Source organism: Hibiscus syriacus, unplaced genomic scaffold (genome assembly GCF_006381635.1).
Source record: "Hibiscus syriacus cultivar Baekdansim isolate YM2019G1 unplaced genomic scaffold, ASM638163v2 tig00110384_pilon, whole genome shotgun sequence".
NCBI lineage: Eukaryota > Viridiplantae > Streptophyta > Magnoliopsida > Malvales > Malvaceae > Hibiscus > Hibiscus syriacus.
In genome coordinates this window covers 8,055,686-8,073,385 of record NW_024062715.1, presented here as the reverse complement: position 1 = coordinate 8,073,385, position 17,700 = coordinate 8,055,686, and the positions used below count along the sequence as shown (strand labels likewise).

General features: G+C 31.6%; 1 pseudogene; it reads right to left on the bottom strand.

Moving 5' to 3' along the window:
- Positions 1–6,639: 6,639 nt before the first annotated feature.
- LOC120122271 lies at positions 6,640–10,362 on the bottom strand (annotated as a pseudogene).
- Between the last annotated feature and the right edge of the window lie 7,338 nt (positions 10,363–17,700).

Here is a 17,700-nt window from a genome sequence, read left to right as displayed (position 1 = left end):
ACGGATCGAATATCTAAGGCGACCGAGAGGAAGAGCTTGAAGATGGTATCAAGGTTTTATAGTCGAGGATATAGCAATCCAGCAGGGGGTTTATTGTTGTGCAAGCAACTCCTTTCACTGTCTTGTAATTCATTAATGATGCTAATAGGGGTTGGTTGGCATATTAGAATTAGAATTAGAATTTATTTATTTTATAAAATCATTTTATATACTCATAGAAGTTGAAAATGAAAATAATTTTCGGCTATAATGTTTTACAGAAAATGAAAATGACAAAGAAATATATATTTTTGGGGGGTTAGGCCCTTGTATTTTCTTATTTTCCACTCAGCCTTTTACTTAAACCAGCATCTATATTTCCATATTCATAACCATTATCAGTTTCTACCTTTTTGACAAATATATGCGTAAGAGATTAGAGACGTGACCGTTTCTATCCAAATTTGGAAAAGTAAATATCATTTATTTTGATTTGGATGGTATTTGTTGTGAATATTATATATATTTTAAATTTTTATATAGTTAAAAGATTATATATTTATATTCAATTATACACCGAGTATGAACGTTTAAATATAAATATTTTAGAAACAAAAAACTAAAAGTTCAAGTAAGGTGGCCAAAAAGGCCCCTTTGAAGTTGTTTGCATGAATACTTGGGAGTCTGGAAAGTCAATATGATAAAGGGGGTTGCAAATTGCAATTATAGTTTTTGTTTGCCTGTTCTCTCAAAAATAAGATTTGGTGGGACATATGGAATTGTTTCTTTTTTATCAAGAAATCATTTCAAGATTCTTTTAATCTTTAGGTAAACCAATTTGGCTTTATTCCAGGCAGGTCTAGTACAGAGGCGATTAATCTACTTTGACAGTTTATAGAGAAATATAGGGAAAAAAAATAGAGATCTACACATGGCGTTCATTGACCTTGAGAAGGCGTATGATAGTGTTCCCCTCGATACGATCTGGAAGACCTTGGAAATTAGAGAAATCCCAACTGCTTATATCCGGACGATTCGTGATATGTACTGTAGATATACTACATACGTCAGGACTACAGTTGGCAACACCGAGGCATTCCCGGTGAAAATCGGACTCCACCAGGGGTCGGCTCTTAGCCCTTACATCTTCGCCTTGATTATGGACGACATCTATTGTGCGACACCAGACGGTGTACCATGGTGTATGCTTTTTGCTGACGACATTGTCCTAGTTGCTGAAACAAAAACTGAGCTGAATAGTAGACTGGCTACCTGGAAGACTGCTTTGGAAGAAAAAGGATTAAGGATCAATATTGAAAAGACAGAGTATTTATGTTCAAACTTCAGTTGGAACCAAAACGATGAAAATGTAGAAGTATGCATAGAAGGACACGTTCTCCTCTCAAATGATTGTTTCAAGTACCTAGGGTCTATGATACATAAAGATAGGGGTATGGATGATGACGTTACACACCGTATAAAGGTGGGATGACTAAAGTGGAGCGCTGCTACTGGAGTTTTGTGTGACAAGAAGGTGCCTCTAAAACTTAAGGGAAATTTTTTATAGAATGACAATAAGACCAGCGCTGCTGTATGGATCAGAATGTTGGGCAATCAAGAAGGATCACATAAGGAGGATGGAGGCCGCAGAAATGAGAATGCTTCGATGGGCATGTGGTAGGACTTTGTGGGACATGACACCAAACTCTGCTATTAGGATGTCTTTGGGGGTGGTGTCTTTATCCGAAAAATTGATGGATGTAAGACTACAGTGATTTGGGCATGTCCTTAGGCGACAACTATCGGATGCAGTTAGGAGGGTAAAGTCGATTACAGTCGACGGTGCCAGAAGGAGAGGACGACCAAGGTGGAAGTGGGAAGACTGCTTAAGATATGATTTGAAGGATTTAGCCCTTACTAATGACATGACCTCTGATAGGAAAGTATAGAGACTTAAGACCAGGGTAGCCGAGTAGTGCGGGTCACATCCATAGGGTGTATCATCTCTGTCTTCTTTTAATGCCTTTGTAGTAATTTCTATGAATTCTACTTTTTATACGTTTTTGTCATTGGAATTTATGAAGACTTAGAACTAGGGTAGCGGAGTAGTGTTGCCTTAGTTTAGGTTTTAACCCATTTGACTTTATTCCTTCTCGTAGCTTGCTATCGTTGACTTCTGTGTATCATTCTCTTCATGTTTCCTTTTTTTAAATTTAGTCGGGTCTTACATTTCTGTCTATATGTAGAGATTTTTACGCAGGGATTTATTGGCAGGGATTACTTCCCATTACAGACGCGCATTTGAAGACTGCATATGAAGACTGCTCAACTATGTATTTATTTATTTATTTATACATGCATTGCATTTTATCTTTATTTTTAATTTTCTGACTGCCGAAGGTCTTCCACGGAAGCTGCTCTCAATCTGGAGTTGGGGCAACCAACTACCCTACCTCCCCCTTACCCCATTGAATATGGGAATAGGGTTTTGTTGTTGTTGTTGTAAATAGTAAAATGATGATTGTTTTATTCTCATTTTATATTATACTACTAATTAACCGCCACTTTTAGTACTAGTTTAATGGTTCAATATAATATTTTCTCAATTAAAAGATCATCTCTATATCTGATGCAATAATTTCCAACTCTGAATTTGGACTGTGAAAATATGCATTCACATAAAATTCTTGATTTTAAAGATTTATTGATTCAATTAATTTAAACTAAAACTGTTAGTTTTGAATTTGGGACATGAAAATTTATATTCACATAAAATTCTTGAATTATAAGTAATGAAAAACAACACCAAAAGTTATGACGATAAAGAGCAACAAATATTGACATGGAAATCTCAAGGTTAACAAAAAAAACCTAAAGGTTGACCTGAAAATTTAAAAGTTGACCCGAATTAACCCGAAAACCTAATGGTTGACCCGAATCGAAATCAGTAGGTCCGATATTGACCTCACTCTAAGGTGGTGTTTGTTTTTGCAGAGGTAAAAGGTCTGCAGTCTGCGGACCACATCTGCAGGCATCTGCAGCAGAAGAGGTGGACCAAAAGTTTGTAGTCTGCAAGAAGAAGACTGTTTGTTTTTTAACGTCTGCAGACTGCTAAAATGAACTGAATAATATAAAACTGATTTTTTAAACTTAAAAGAGTTTTGCAATACTGAGATCTAAATATTTTTTTTACAATACTGAAATTTAAATAATCCATACAACTACAATAATAAATTATTTAAAATAAATCAATCCATATTTTAAAATAATCAATCCACAACTACAATAATAAATCAATCCATATTTTAAAATAAATCAATCCATACTAATAAATTATTTAAAATAATCATCCATACTAATAGATTATTTAAAATAAATCAATTCATACAACTACAATAATAAATCAATCCTATTTTAAAATAAATCAATCTATACTAATAAGTGTTTAAAATAAATCAATCCATACTAATAAATTATTTAAATAATCAATCCATATTTTAAAATAAATCAATCCTACTAATAAATATTTAAAATAAATCATCCATACAACTACAATATAAATCAATTCATATTTTAAATAAATCAATCCATACTAATAAATTATTTAAAATAAATCAATTCATATTTTAAAATAATCAATCCATGCTAATAAATTATTTAAAATAAATCAATCCATATTTTAAATAAATCAATCCATACTAATAAATTATTTAAAATAAATTATTTTAAAATAAATCAATCCATATTTATAATAAATTATTTAAAATAAGTTATTTTATATAATATTTTATAATAAATTATTTTAAAATAAATTATTTTAAAATAAATAACCTTATTAAATTTTTTAAAATTATTTTAATAAATAATCATATTTTATAATTGTTCTTGAAGAGGTTTGAAGAGGCTTGAAGACCTTTGAAGACATAAAACCATGTCTACACCAAGAAGAGCTCGCGCAGACGTTATAAGAGCTTCTGTATTCTAAAAAACAAATGGTCTGCGAAGCCTAATGTCTGCGCGTGGTCTGCGCGATGCAGACATAAGAGGTTTGAATAGGTTGTACAGTGAAAACAAACTAAGCCTAAGCCAACCGATTCGATATTAACCCTATCTTAAAACCAACCGATCCGATTTTGACCTGACACGATACTCAACCCGAATTTAATTTTCATTGACCTAAATTAAATCCGAACCAAACCTAAACTGAATATAGTCTAGACTTAAAATGACCCGATCCAAACCTAATTCGAATTACTTAATTGTCACCTCTACTAAATTTAGTGATAACGCTAAAAAAACACTTCCAAATTTACAATATCTCTATATTTGAAATTAGAGGTGAATTCAAATTCAAATCTCAATATATTTTGAGGTAGCTTGTTGCCGGAGAAGTTCATTTACCATAACAGGAAAGTGCATTCAAGTAAATGCCATTGACAATTGCACCATTGGAGAAGATAATGGTTCAAGGCTTTCTATCACTCTTTTGTATGTTAGAATTGCTGTGAGGCAACCACTTCTGCTATTTTCTTCATTCTTTTCCTTCCCTAAAATGGACCTAAAAACAACTTTTCGCCATGTCGGTGTAATATATAATTTTCGATTTTTGTATTTAATATCTATGTCTAACACCTATATATGGGATCACTCTAACCTCTGCCTTATTCCTCTTATGCTGGATCACTCTAACCTCTGCCTTATTCCTCTTATGCTGGTGGTTCAAAGGACAGATTTACTTGTCAGATGATACGAGTCACTTGTACTGCTTCAAAACTCTTATTTTTATTCAATGATCTTACCCGACATATCACTGGTAAGATGCAGATCAGGTAAGACCTAGGGTATCCGATCAAACCCATTATTTTAAAATAATGATCGGTGGCGACTCCAAATCTATTTTCCTAAGTCGAAGCCCAATCCCGGGGCCCAACCGAAAGACGGTTGCGACACAACCGATCCGATTTTGACCTGACACGATACTCAGCCGAATTTAATTTTCATTGACTAAATTAAATCCGAACCAAACCAAAACTGAATATAGTATAGACTTAAAATGACCCGATCCAAACCTAATTCGAATTACTTGATTGTCACCTCTACTAAATTTAGTGATAACGCTAAAAAAACACCTCCAAATTTACAAATCTCTATAGTTGAAATTATAGAGGTGAATTAAATTCAAATCTCGTAAATATGAACACAATATTTTAAATTTCAAATATGATTAATTTATATTAAATATATTGTGTTGTTCATATTTATAGTGTTTGTATATTGTGGCGATATTATGGTTTATGCACGTTGATTTTAACCAAAATTTGACATTTGAGGTAGCATGTTGCCGGAGAAGTTACCATAACAGGAAAGTGCATTCAAGTAAATGCCATTGACAATTGCACCATTGGAGAAGATAATGGTTCAAGGCTTTCTATCACTCTTTGTATGTTAGAATTGCTGTGAGGCAACCACTTCTGCTATTTTTCTTCTTCTCCTTCCCTAAAATGGACCCTAAAACAACTTTTCGCCATGTCGGTGTATATATAATATTCGATTTTTGTATTAATATCTATGTCTAACACCTATATATATATATATATAATCATCTTAAATTCGAATAATACGATATAAAAATCATAATAGAAAAGGAATCACTCTAACCTCTGCCTTATTCCTCTTATGCTGGTGGTTCAAAGGACAGATTTACTTGTCAGATGATTACCAGGTCACTTGTACTGCTTCAACTCTTTATTTTATTCAAAGATCTTACATAAAATATTCTTATTTACACGCATCGTGTATCTTAAAATTTAGGTAAAACTACGAGTTAATACTTAAACTATCAATTTAGACCCGTTTTAATACTTAAAATTCAATTTTTCAAAGCTATAACTAAAGTTTAATTTTTATTTTATTTTAGTACCCACCATTAAAAACTTTAATTTTTGTTTATTTTGGTACCCGTTCAAAATTTACATAAGTTTTGAAAAGATTAAAATTTAGGTACTAAAACGGGCCAAAACTAATAGTTTATGTACTAAATACGTTAAGTTTTTAACAACAGGTACTAAAATGAAATGAAAACTATAAGTTAGGTATGATTTGAAAAAATTAGAAGTTTAAGTATTAAAAGGATCAAAATTAGTATTTTAGGTACTAAATGCGTAGTTTACCCTAAAATCTATACATATTTCAAGACTTGCATTCGCAAAGACTATACCTGGAGTGTCTTTTTTTGACAAAGAAAATGTCTTAGAATCATGTTATGTTTGCTAAGTGTCTCTATTGCTTAGAAAAAAAATGGTCTCATTGTATGTTGAGACCTTACATCAATGTGGGAAAATGTCAGCATCCTTGAACTTATTCTGGAATTCTTCGAAAACTCAAGCCAACGTCATAGCTGTGAAGTAAGCATGCAGTTAGAACACTAACCAAACTGCAATCTCACCAGCAATTGACATGCACAGATGTATCCAAGCTCCCCGATTTCGACTTTCAAACCAAACTATATCGACGAGTTAGACCTGGCAACCACAAACTACAGATGTAAGAAACAAGGGACAGTTTGTAGTTCGTATTGAATCACATCATACAAGCTTCAGTCCACGACAGGAAATTCCGAGAACCAGAACTGTCGATTAAAAATATAAACTTGATGTGATCTTTCTTTCATTTGCTTGACTAATCTGAATATCAGATTGCTTAAACTCCGATCCCTACTATATTTACAACATAGATTGCTTAATCTGAATACCCAGAAAGAAAACCGATGCAAAAAGAGAAAAAAAGAATAGATTTCCAGCACCAAAATCTTCTTCAGACCTGCAAATCTACAATAACAGTATCGTTGTCAACTAAATCAAAACTGGCACAAAGTCCCAAGCCTTTGTCTCTGTCCAATTGTTCGAGACCGGCGATTGGCAAAAGCAGGGCAAAGAAGCTCTCTGAACTTCAATAAAGAGATTCCATGCGTCCTCCTTCAAGTCAACAAACTTCACAAAGCTTATCTATGTGGGAAGTTACTCATTGGCACTTCTGCTCATCCTAGATGAGTAAGAGTAACCCATTGTATAATTCCCTTCTTGTTTTCCACCATGGTAGTGGAAGCCTTTCTCACACAAGTTTACTTTTTTCGAGGGAGACAACCTTGAAGCAGTGCGAAACGGATCCTCGTCAACCCGAATTTCAGATTCTTCAACGGTCTCATCTGAGCTAGAAAGCTTTGGTCATTCACACTTCCAAACTCGTAACGAAGGGGTGCTTTAACAGATGACTTCCCAAAACATATTAGGGGCCAAATTAAACTGTGCTGTCTCGCAGTTCATGTCTAACTGAAACTCGTCATCTCCTTCATCAGCCTCAAAGAATGACAATTCGTCTCCCTTACGAGGTCTTTTGCCTCAAAGCATATGACCTCGAGTTCACTTGGTTCTTGTTGGACATGGAACTGCTCATCATTCACCAATTTCAGCAGGACACAATCCAAATGCAGCATCCTGAAGGAATATCAAGCAGAGAACCAAAATGCGGAGGCATGCCTCTCGAATCATAGGCAACTCTGCCCGCAGCATATTAGAGTCACGAATTGGATCAATATTCTTCATATACTCAAGTTCCTCCTCAGAAAAGGAATCGATGCCTGAGGCCAATGGATCCACTCAAATACGGGTCCTCCAAGCTCTCGCGCAAGAAAAGGCCATGGTCTATAGGAATGAGTTCCAAAGGTTCCCACATGCCTGTCGGTGTTAAGGATCCTAACATCCAATATTCCTATATGTATAGCATCAACAGGAAGCTCGAGGATCCATGGTCACTAGCATCGTAGTCATGAGGAATGAACTGCTGCAGCGATGCTATCTTCTGACCATATTCGTGTTCTGAAACTTTTTCTTATTCATGACATCATTTACATTAAAGACTGAGTGAGTAACCTTCGCAAGAAAAGTTGGAGGCACATTGGAAAGTGATCATAATCTAAAAGGTATGCAGTACTTCTCGAAATCCTGTTTCTCCAACTCTCACTGAATGTTTCAGGGCAGGTTGTCCAAGAGTTTTCTCAATGAAGCCTTTCGGGTTATTAGGTGCAAAAGATTCCTCATCCGTCGGCTTCACTATTGCAATGTTCTCACCCTTAACGTTTCTAAAGTAATAAGCACCACTAAGCCCACTATCACAGTGATCGGATCAACACCTTTCTTGATTGCCTTAATATTTCCTTCACAGGCCCAATAGCTCCACCGAGCGTGCTGAGCACCCTAATATCTCAATCAGACTACTCCGATCTCTCTGCTGAAGATTCTTTCCAGAGGGACACGGAGTCGATGAACTCCTATGCATCACGTTTCGAGTAAGAAGGAGCGGCGAATCATTCCGAATGGCTCTAAGATCATTGTCTAAAGTAAGATCACCAAAAGTTAAAGAGATCTCATCAGTAGGAACGTTTATGACAATCTGTAACTCCTTTAACAGTGTGAGCATTGTCATTTCTATCCAATTCTAATCCCAAGACACAACCAGTTTCTGTCTGAAAAAAATCTCGCCGTGTTCTGGCGTGGTACTCACCATTGCACCATTGGAAACAGCAACAGCCATCTGAGTCCGAACCGGAGTGTGAACTGTCAGCCATAACAAGGGTATGGAAGACGAAGGTGATGCAAGTGAAGTAACCCTTCATCTATAGCACAGCCAATGGAATCGTAGAAAAAAGCTACATTTCAATATAAGTCGTCGAAAGAACTGCATGATTTAAGAATCAAATTACCAACATTAATAAAGAATTACATTCTGCCAGAGTTTACGATTTAGAAAGGAAAGAAAACCCTCTTATTTTTCTTTCTTTGTTCAAGATAAGAGAAATCAACACGAAAAAACTAAAATAAGATCTCAATAAAAATCTGCAAAAAAACCCTCTTATCAAATTACCATTACAAATATTCCCACTTTAAGTGTCTTTATGTCAACTGTCATTAAAAATCTCGTTAAGTGACACATGTCACAATATGATAATTTTAAAATTTATTTAAAAAAATCTTAAAAATATTTTATTTGCGAAATCCCCATTTCTTCTAAATAGCAAGAAAACTTAAACTCTTAACTCTTTTATTTTAGTCCCATTACTTCAACCGTTAGTCATCTGACAACTCATTCACGGGCAGTGGACAACTCTACGTCGTCGACCACCCACTAACCGGTTAACTCCTAATATCATCCCAAAACCTAAAATTCACAAATCCCTAATCCGTAAAATCCTAAATACCCAATCCCTTAAATTCTTTGATCGATCGTGATAATCGACTGTTTAATCAATTGTGGTAACCGACCTCTTAGCCATTTGATCGGTCGGTCGTTTGGCAAATGAAAATTAAATGACAAAAGGAGAGGGAGGGAGGGGAGGAAAATAGGGAGTAGGGGTGTTCAAACGAGTAGTTCGGTTAACCAATCGAATCGAATTAGTCAAATTTCATTAACCAATTTTCCCCTTTAACCATTAACCGAACGAATTTTTAAAAAAAAATTAACTAAACCGAATTAAGTTCGATCAATTGATCGATTAACCGAATTAAACAAAATTTATAAATAATATATATTGAATATTTAATATTTTTAGTTTATTCGGTTAAAACCGAGTTTAAACATCTTTAAAGCAAAATAATATATATATATATATATATACAATAAAATATTAAATATTTAATAATTTTGGTTAATTCGGTTAAATAATCGAATTCCGAATCGAATTAACCAAAATCGAAGTTTGAAAAAAAAAGATTAACCATTAATCGGTCGAATCCAAAATTAACTGACTGATTAACAGATCAAAATTTGGTTCGGTCGGTTTATTCGGTTTTACCCGAACAATGAACACCCCTACAGGGGAAGGGAAACATGTTCTTTTTAATAATATTTTTATTTTTTAAAAATAAATATTTCAAAATTTGATTTCACCTCTCTTGATGCCACGATAGCCACCCAACATGTGAATAGGGTTCGTTTTTGGCTCGCTCGTGCATGCAATGAAATCCTCGACAATGGCAAAGGCGAGAAAAAAACGATTTTGGCAGAAAATAAGAGGGATCCTCACATGTAAACAAAAAGAGAGAAATGACAAGTTTTTATTTTTATTTTTATTCTTGTAAAAACTCGGATATATAAACCGAGAGAGAGAAAATGTAATAAGTTGGTTAGCAAAGAATAAAAAAATAATAGATTTTTTTTAGCATTTCAAAGGTATCAATTTTTTTTTTCAATTTTCATTGTTTTTTCTCTTGTGTATGTGCATGTGGGTTTTGAAACAAAAATAGAGGAGAGACTAACCGTTTACCTGAGAAGAGGGGAGCCAAAGGGGAGGTTTATTCGGTTCTCCATGGCTGTTGGGGATATCTCCATCTTGGGGCTTAAGAGATCAAAGGGCTACCGAAGCATTTAGAGGGTCTTATGATTTTTTAAGGTTTCAATTTGAGAAGCAAAGATGTTTTTGGCTTTGAAATAGGGTCGTGAGTGTCATTTAAGGGGTCGTCGGAGCTAGAATCCAAAATGTTAAAGGGGGTTATGGTCTTTATAGGCTCGTTTTTTAGGTTTTGACCCCAAATCTGAGTTTTAGGAAGTAAACTAAAGGTCATAGGTGAGTTTGGGGCTCGATTTAGGTCACCATACCGTCATGGGTGGCAACTGGAGGTAGGGGTGACGTTAATTAATGGTCGACGTTGGGTCTTCTTGTAACACCCATTTCCCGTATACATTTCCGTACACAAGCCACAGGTGTCACATGACTTTTAAAAACATTTCTTTATTTGTAAACCCATAAAATTTTGTTCTATTAATAAAATATTTAGTATATAAAAAACAAAAACTTGTTAACTTTCAGTAGATAAAATAATCTTAAGGTTATAACATATTACAATAACCGTAAGACAATTATATTTCTAGAGCATTTTTATAAGTTCAATACATGTCATCTAATTTATCAAAAGTAGACATAATTGTCCTACTGTTACTGATGAGTCAACCTGGGATTGATGATCTCTGCTGCACTCTATACTCGACTAGTCTTTGCTATAACCTACGCGTGAAATCAACATACACTAAGTATTTACTTAGTGAGGCATAAAAGTAAACTGAAGTAAAATTCATGCACAAGTACATCAGGACTATCAAAATACAAACTAAATCGTATAATTCATAAGAATAAAAATTATTCTAGTAACCCAAGTTTCCTTCACATAGTCATCGAAACCGTTTTAGTATGCCCAACATACCTATCTATAATTATTATTTTCCAATTATCCTTTTTTGCCCAATGTATGTCAAATGAGAATACAAGGTACATGCATTGCACCGAAGTGTCGAAATGGAAATTCACAAACTTATTATGAATTCCATGGATTACACACATGGTCGAAATGGACATTCATAAACACATTATGAATACCATGAGTTGCACATTTAGTGCTGAAAATGCACCGTTATGCATTAAACAAAATCGATCGATAATTTATATACATAATTGTATATCAAAATGGTAATTCACAAACTCATTATAAATATAATGATTGCACATATAGTGCCAAAAGTAGACAATATTGATACGAAAATGCACTGTTATGCATTGAACAAAATCGATCGATACCATCATACACGAAGTATTTTGAAATGAACCTATGACTATCAATGCACATACAATGGGCTTTTAAGTCAAATCCACATATTTAAAACATTTATTTATTCAATATCGATAATCAATGAACAACATCAACATTCATCTATTCATTTTAGAGCATTTCATATTCTAAAACTTATTCATAATATCATTCCCATAAACATTATGAAAACATATCAAAGTACTGTAAAACATGCTTATCTAAACATTCGAAGTGACTCGAAAGTCTCCCTCATTTCATAGAAGAACAACAAATGCACTCACCTGATATACCTCACTAGTTGTAATGATGTCTGACTACTCGGCAACTTTATCCTTGCCCTTTTTCTTGCTTGACTCTGCCGATTTGTGGGGTATACACTTCTATAGTTTTGGGGTTTCTATCTAAGAGAGTTGAGAGGAGAAGAGAGTTTTTAAGGTTTGGGGAATGAAATGGAAAAACTTTGATCCCCAGTAGTTTAGTGCATTTTCTTGTTTGGTCCTTAGTCCTTCGCTTTTCAATTTATTGCAATTTGACTCATTCTTTACTTTATTTGCGATTTAGTCACTTATTTATGTTGTTTTTATTTATTTTGAATTGGTTTCTATTTTTGTGTTTTGTTACATTTCAGTTTTGTTTTAATTTCATTATTAACTAACTTCTAATTTACTAACTTCTAACTAACTAACCCCTAACTTACTATTTTTTTTTGCATTCAAATCATTCTACGACCTTTTGGTAAGCTGTTATGGGCTAAGATCCACATTATTTATGGTCCGGATAAAATTATAAAATAACTGCTAACTTTTAACTTCCAACCTTTAATTTTTGTTCTATTAGCATTATTTACATTTATGAACTTTATTTTTCCTGTTATTTACATTTTTTTCCTTTTTTATTTTTATTTCCATTCTTTAGTTTTTGTCCTTTACATTTATGCACTTTACTTTTATTTTATTTGCATATCTATCATTTAATTTTATGTACTTCAATTATTGTCCTTTAAATTTCTAGCATTTATATTTATGTTCTTTTTAAATTTCAGCATTTATTTTTCTATTTGCTCTTTTTAGTTTGAGCTTTGTATTTTATTATGCCTTATTTTTAGCCCTTCATGTTTTTTAGTTTTATTTCATTTCTAAGGCATGTAACTTGTTTCAATGCATTTTGGTTCTCGTACTTATATTCGTATATCTTTTTGCATATGAATATTTAGTACATTCAATAAAGGAGGTAATGTCTTTTTGTACGGGGAATCTATGGAAAAGTCTCCGACTATTAGGGAAGCGCTTTTCCGAGGATTGTTCATTCAAAAGGGCATTCTTTTATACGGGGATCTATGGAAAAGTCTCCCAACTACAGGGAAGTGTGTTTCCGAGGAGTTCGTTATAAAAAGAATTTCTTTTTAAACTTTTCTAAAAATGGATCATAATTTATATATCACTTTAAATCTACAATTTTCAAATATAAAGATGACGTATAATCGAGTAGATATTGATTTTGGGCATTGTGAAGTTGTTCATCCTCCCCACGCGTAATCGACTCTCGAACCTTTTTTCAAAATGAATTTCTAGTTAAACAAGCTAGTTTATCTTTAATTTAATTTTCTTAAAAAAATATTTTAAAATTATTTTTAGGTATCGACCTACCTAATCTATAGGTCAATGGTTTTTTCTTAAACCCCGATCTTTTAAAAACTAAGTTGGTTTGATCGCATTCTAGCCTAAAAAAGCTTAAGGATCGTTCCGACACAAACCAATATATATGAATGTTTCTTACACATAAAAAGGATATTAAACACTTAATTATATTAATTTTAATGGACTAAAATATAGTACGATTTAATTTTCACCAGCTTAACTTCTGTTCATTTTTTCGATTTCTTATACAAAAGTGATAACCACAACATTTTTTATCTATTTTTGTTCTAAAATTGCGATATACATTATCTGTATAACAAGAACACAAACTCAACAAAATCCATCCATCATACACATACATACATGATACATTTACTAAATTAAGTTCCGTATGGTGTTAATTATCACACATCAGCAAACTCCAGTTAAATATAATTATAATTATAATAAAACTAAAATTAAAATCGTAATCGTTTTTCTCTTAAAAATATTATAGTGATTTATCTCTTTTTTTCATTCTTCATTGATAGATGCCATCAACTTTGTGATGGCAGTCATTGATAAATTATATATATACATATTAAACTAAATATATTACTTGTTCCATAAGTTGCTATATCTTAATATCCATACCTTTAATTAAACCAAGGTGTTTAGATACAAATACTTCAAGGAAAAATGGAAGTTAGAGCAACATAGGGATGGTATGCTTGTGTCTCTAAAAATGTGTTGTGAGTTTATGGCAGACCAGTTTGGTAATCAATCACACTAAACAATAATAATAATAATAATAATAATAATTTTTCTCATGCTTAAAGTTGAATTCTTAGACTCGCACTAGTACAAAGGTCAAAAGATCAATGAATAAAAAATAAGAAAAAACTAAAATGAGACCAATGGCTTCATCTCAAGGAGGAAGATGCAACACATGGATACTAATGACAAATCTAGTCAAGGGCAGGCTTTCATATTTATTTAGGGTATAAATAAATGAAAGATTAAAATTTAATGTACTAATGGTGTAAAATCACTATAGAAAAACATGTATGTAGCGGCGTTTGGAAAGTAAACTCCACAAATTTTATACATATCACGACGGTGTTTACAGTTAAAACGCCACAAAATGGTAACATTAACGACATTTTAAAAACAAACGTTGCTACAAACTCTTAATTTAGTGACATTTTTATAACAAACACCTCTATAAACTCGTATGTTAGTGACAGTTTTAAGAAAACGCCGCAATAGGTATATATATATATATATATATATATATATATATATATATATATATAATGGCATTTTTAGGGAAACATCGCTGAATGCTTATACTTTAGTGGCGTTTTTTTAATAAACATCGCAGTTTGTTAGTGCATTAGTGGCGAGGCTTATATGTGACCCACATATTTTTATTGAAGTTATTTAATCAAGGTTGATCGAATAATTTAATTTAATTCGATTGATTTTTATTTAAATTTATTAAGATGAGATAATATGGTTATTACAGGGTATTTACAAGCGAGTTGAGTGGTTAGATTTTATAATTTGAGTTGCGGTGATCACTTACGGAAATAAAGTAAACGTAAGATCAATTATGAAGAAAGAATCAGAAGCAGTGTCGCCCTGAAAAAGTTATCTATTAACGCTACTGCAAATTGAAGATATTAGCATTGACTAATACAAATAATAAATAAGTAAAATAAAAATGATACAATTACTATGTTCTAATAGTCATTGTCTTAGAATCAATTTCATCAAAATTAGTGTAATTTTGAAAGTAGACGTTGTCTCTAGATTTCGTACATCTAAAATAAAATAATAGGGCTTGCTTAGTATTACTTTTTCGAAGATAAATTAGAAGAGAGAATTGCATAGAAACAAGAAATTAATGTTGCAAACAGTGAAGAATAGTTTGATGTTAATTATAAGGAAATGTTAATAATAAATGGAGACGATCGTCATAAAATCTTAATTGCTCTCCGATATTTACTAAATACAGAAAAAATCTTATTCAAAAAATATTTTAATCTTTTAATTACACTTCGGTTTTGGTGGCTATCATAAGGTCGTCGTCATTTTTTTAGAAAGATTTTTTTATGGTTGGGAGTTCAATCTAAATAACTTTTCTAATTATAATTAAACAAAAGATTGAATATTAAAAATAAATTTTTTTCTCAACAGATTAATGGTGAAATGTGCCCTCGTGTTTCTCAACAGCAGCAGGCCGTACGTCGTAAAGAGAAAATAAGGAGAGAATACTCTAATATATGAAAAGAAGCACATGCGTGCAGATAAAGTACATAAAACATGAGCTGGTTTACTGAACGAAAGTCACAATACAAGAACAGATCCCAGCACCAACCAACACCTAATACAAGAACAGTTGGAAACCATCCAAAGCAAGAAAGCCAGTTGCTAAGGGGTATGGGATGAATGAGCATTTTGGTGACGACATCTTTGATGTAATGAAAATAAATGTCTAGTGTGTTCAGTAGTAGGAGAAAGAGAAAAAAAAAATTAGAAATGATATTTAATTCATAAAATCATTCCAACCTGAAATGTAATAGAGAAAGAAAATGTAAGAGAGATATAAATAATTTAAAATTATATATTTTAAAAGGAAATTTCTACTAGGCTGGACGAGTATCGATAAACATCATTAATTATGAGAACTATTAATTTAATTTATAAAAAATTAAAATTCTTAAGGCTCAATGTATAATTATAAATTAGTTAAAAATTAAAGGTAAATTATTTAAAATAAAGGGTGAACTATACCGGTGACCACCTAACTATTGTCTCTTTTAATTTTATCCAACATTTTTGAAATTTTGTCAATCAATCACTCAACTATTTAAATGCATTCAATTAAGCCGCTTGCCGTTAATATTTAACGAAGAAGTTGTTGTATCAGTTAAAATATTTGATATTATTATACATTTAGTCCATGTTACTTATATATTCTATCAATTTGATTCTAATTTTAATAAATTAAAATAAACTTAACCCTCAAATCAAGTAGTGTCAAATTAGTCTTTATTCATCTTATTCTTTCAATTTGTAGGAAAAGAAACTTACAAAAAAAATTGATTTCATTTTTGAGAAATTAAAAAAAAAAATTAAATATCAAACGTTTTGATTTCAAATATACATCTTTATTAAGTAAAATCAAAATTTAAACTCTTAAAAATTAATCCAGAATAATTAAATTTTACTTATAATGTTACCAATAAGGTAAAAGTAAAGTTATAATAATTGGATAGCTGAGTAATAAATAAATAAATATTTGTAAACATATGATCTAAAAGTAATAACAAAATAAAATAAAACATCTAATTTAAATTCCTAAAATCATCAAAATATCTAATTTAAACACATATATTTGTCACATTAATTGTCTTGCATGTATCAATGTAAAATATAGTGTTTTAAGCTTTAATAAAAGGAAGAACATAGAGAAATCAATATAAAATATAGTGTTTTAAGCTTTAATAAAAGGAAGAACATGGAGAAATGCGAAATGTTGGCACGTCTCATCACAAAAAAAATTCATGTTTATTTCACTTTATTATTAGAAATAATAAAAGCCGATAAAGAGAAAAGAATTGTACTTACTGAAATTAAATTGGATTTCTCTCTAATTAACTACTTTGACATATTTAAGGGTTAAATTTATTTTAATTTATTAAAATTAGGACCAAATTAATAGAATATATAAGAAATAGTGATTAAATATATACTATACCAAATATTTTAACTGTCATCATTTTTTCATTAAATATTAACGGGAAGTGGTTTTATTGAATGCATTTAAATAATATTTGAGTGATTTGATCGATAAAATTTCAAAAATGATAGTCAAAATAAAAAAAGGCAATAATTAGGTGGTCACATGTATGTGTTACCTTTTATTTTAAATAATTTACCATTAAATTTTCAACTAATTTATAATTGTATGTTCAATGATTTAGAATTTTAACGTTTTATAAATTAATTTATCCATGCTCATATCATTAGCAATGTTCATTTTCGCTTGTCGAGTGTAGAAGAATCATCATTTTAAAGAAATTATTTTATTTATTTTATTTATTTTATTTATTTTATTTTTAGTCATATTATACTATTAATGAAATTTTTATATTTTATTATTATTTTTTTCTAAATTATCTATCAAATGCATCAATAAAAATATTTTCTATTATCCAAATTTTCCATCTTTATTTTTCCATCATTCTTTTTCTTACCCTATTAAACAAAGCTTCAATGAATGCCCAACATAATTATTACAAGATACTCGATCTCTTAGACAGAAAAGAGTTGTCTATTCTCACCCACATGGGCTAACATTGTCACGTTGTTTCAGTTTTGTCTGCAAATTCAAATAATTCATTAACTTAGCAAAAGAATAGAAAGATTCCTCTAAACCTCGAAGCCATCAATGGTCAACA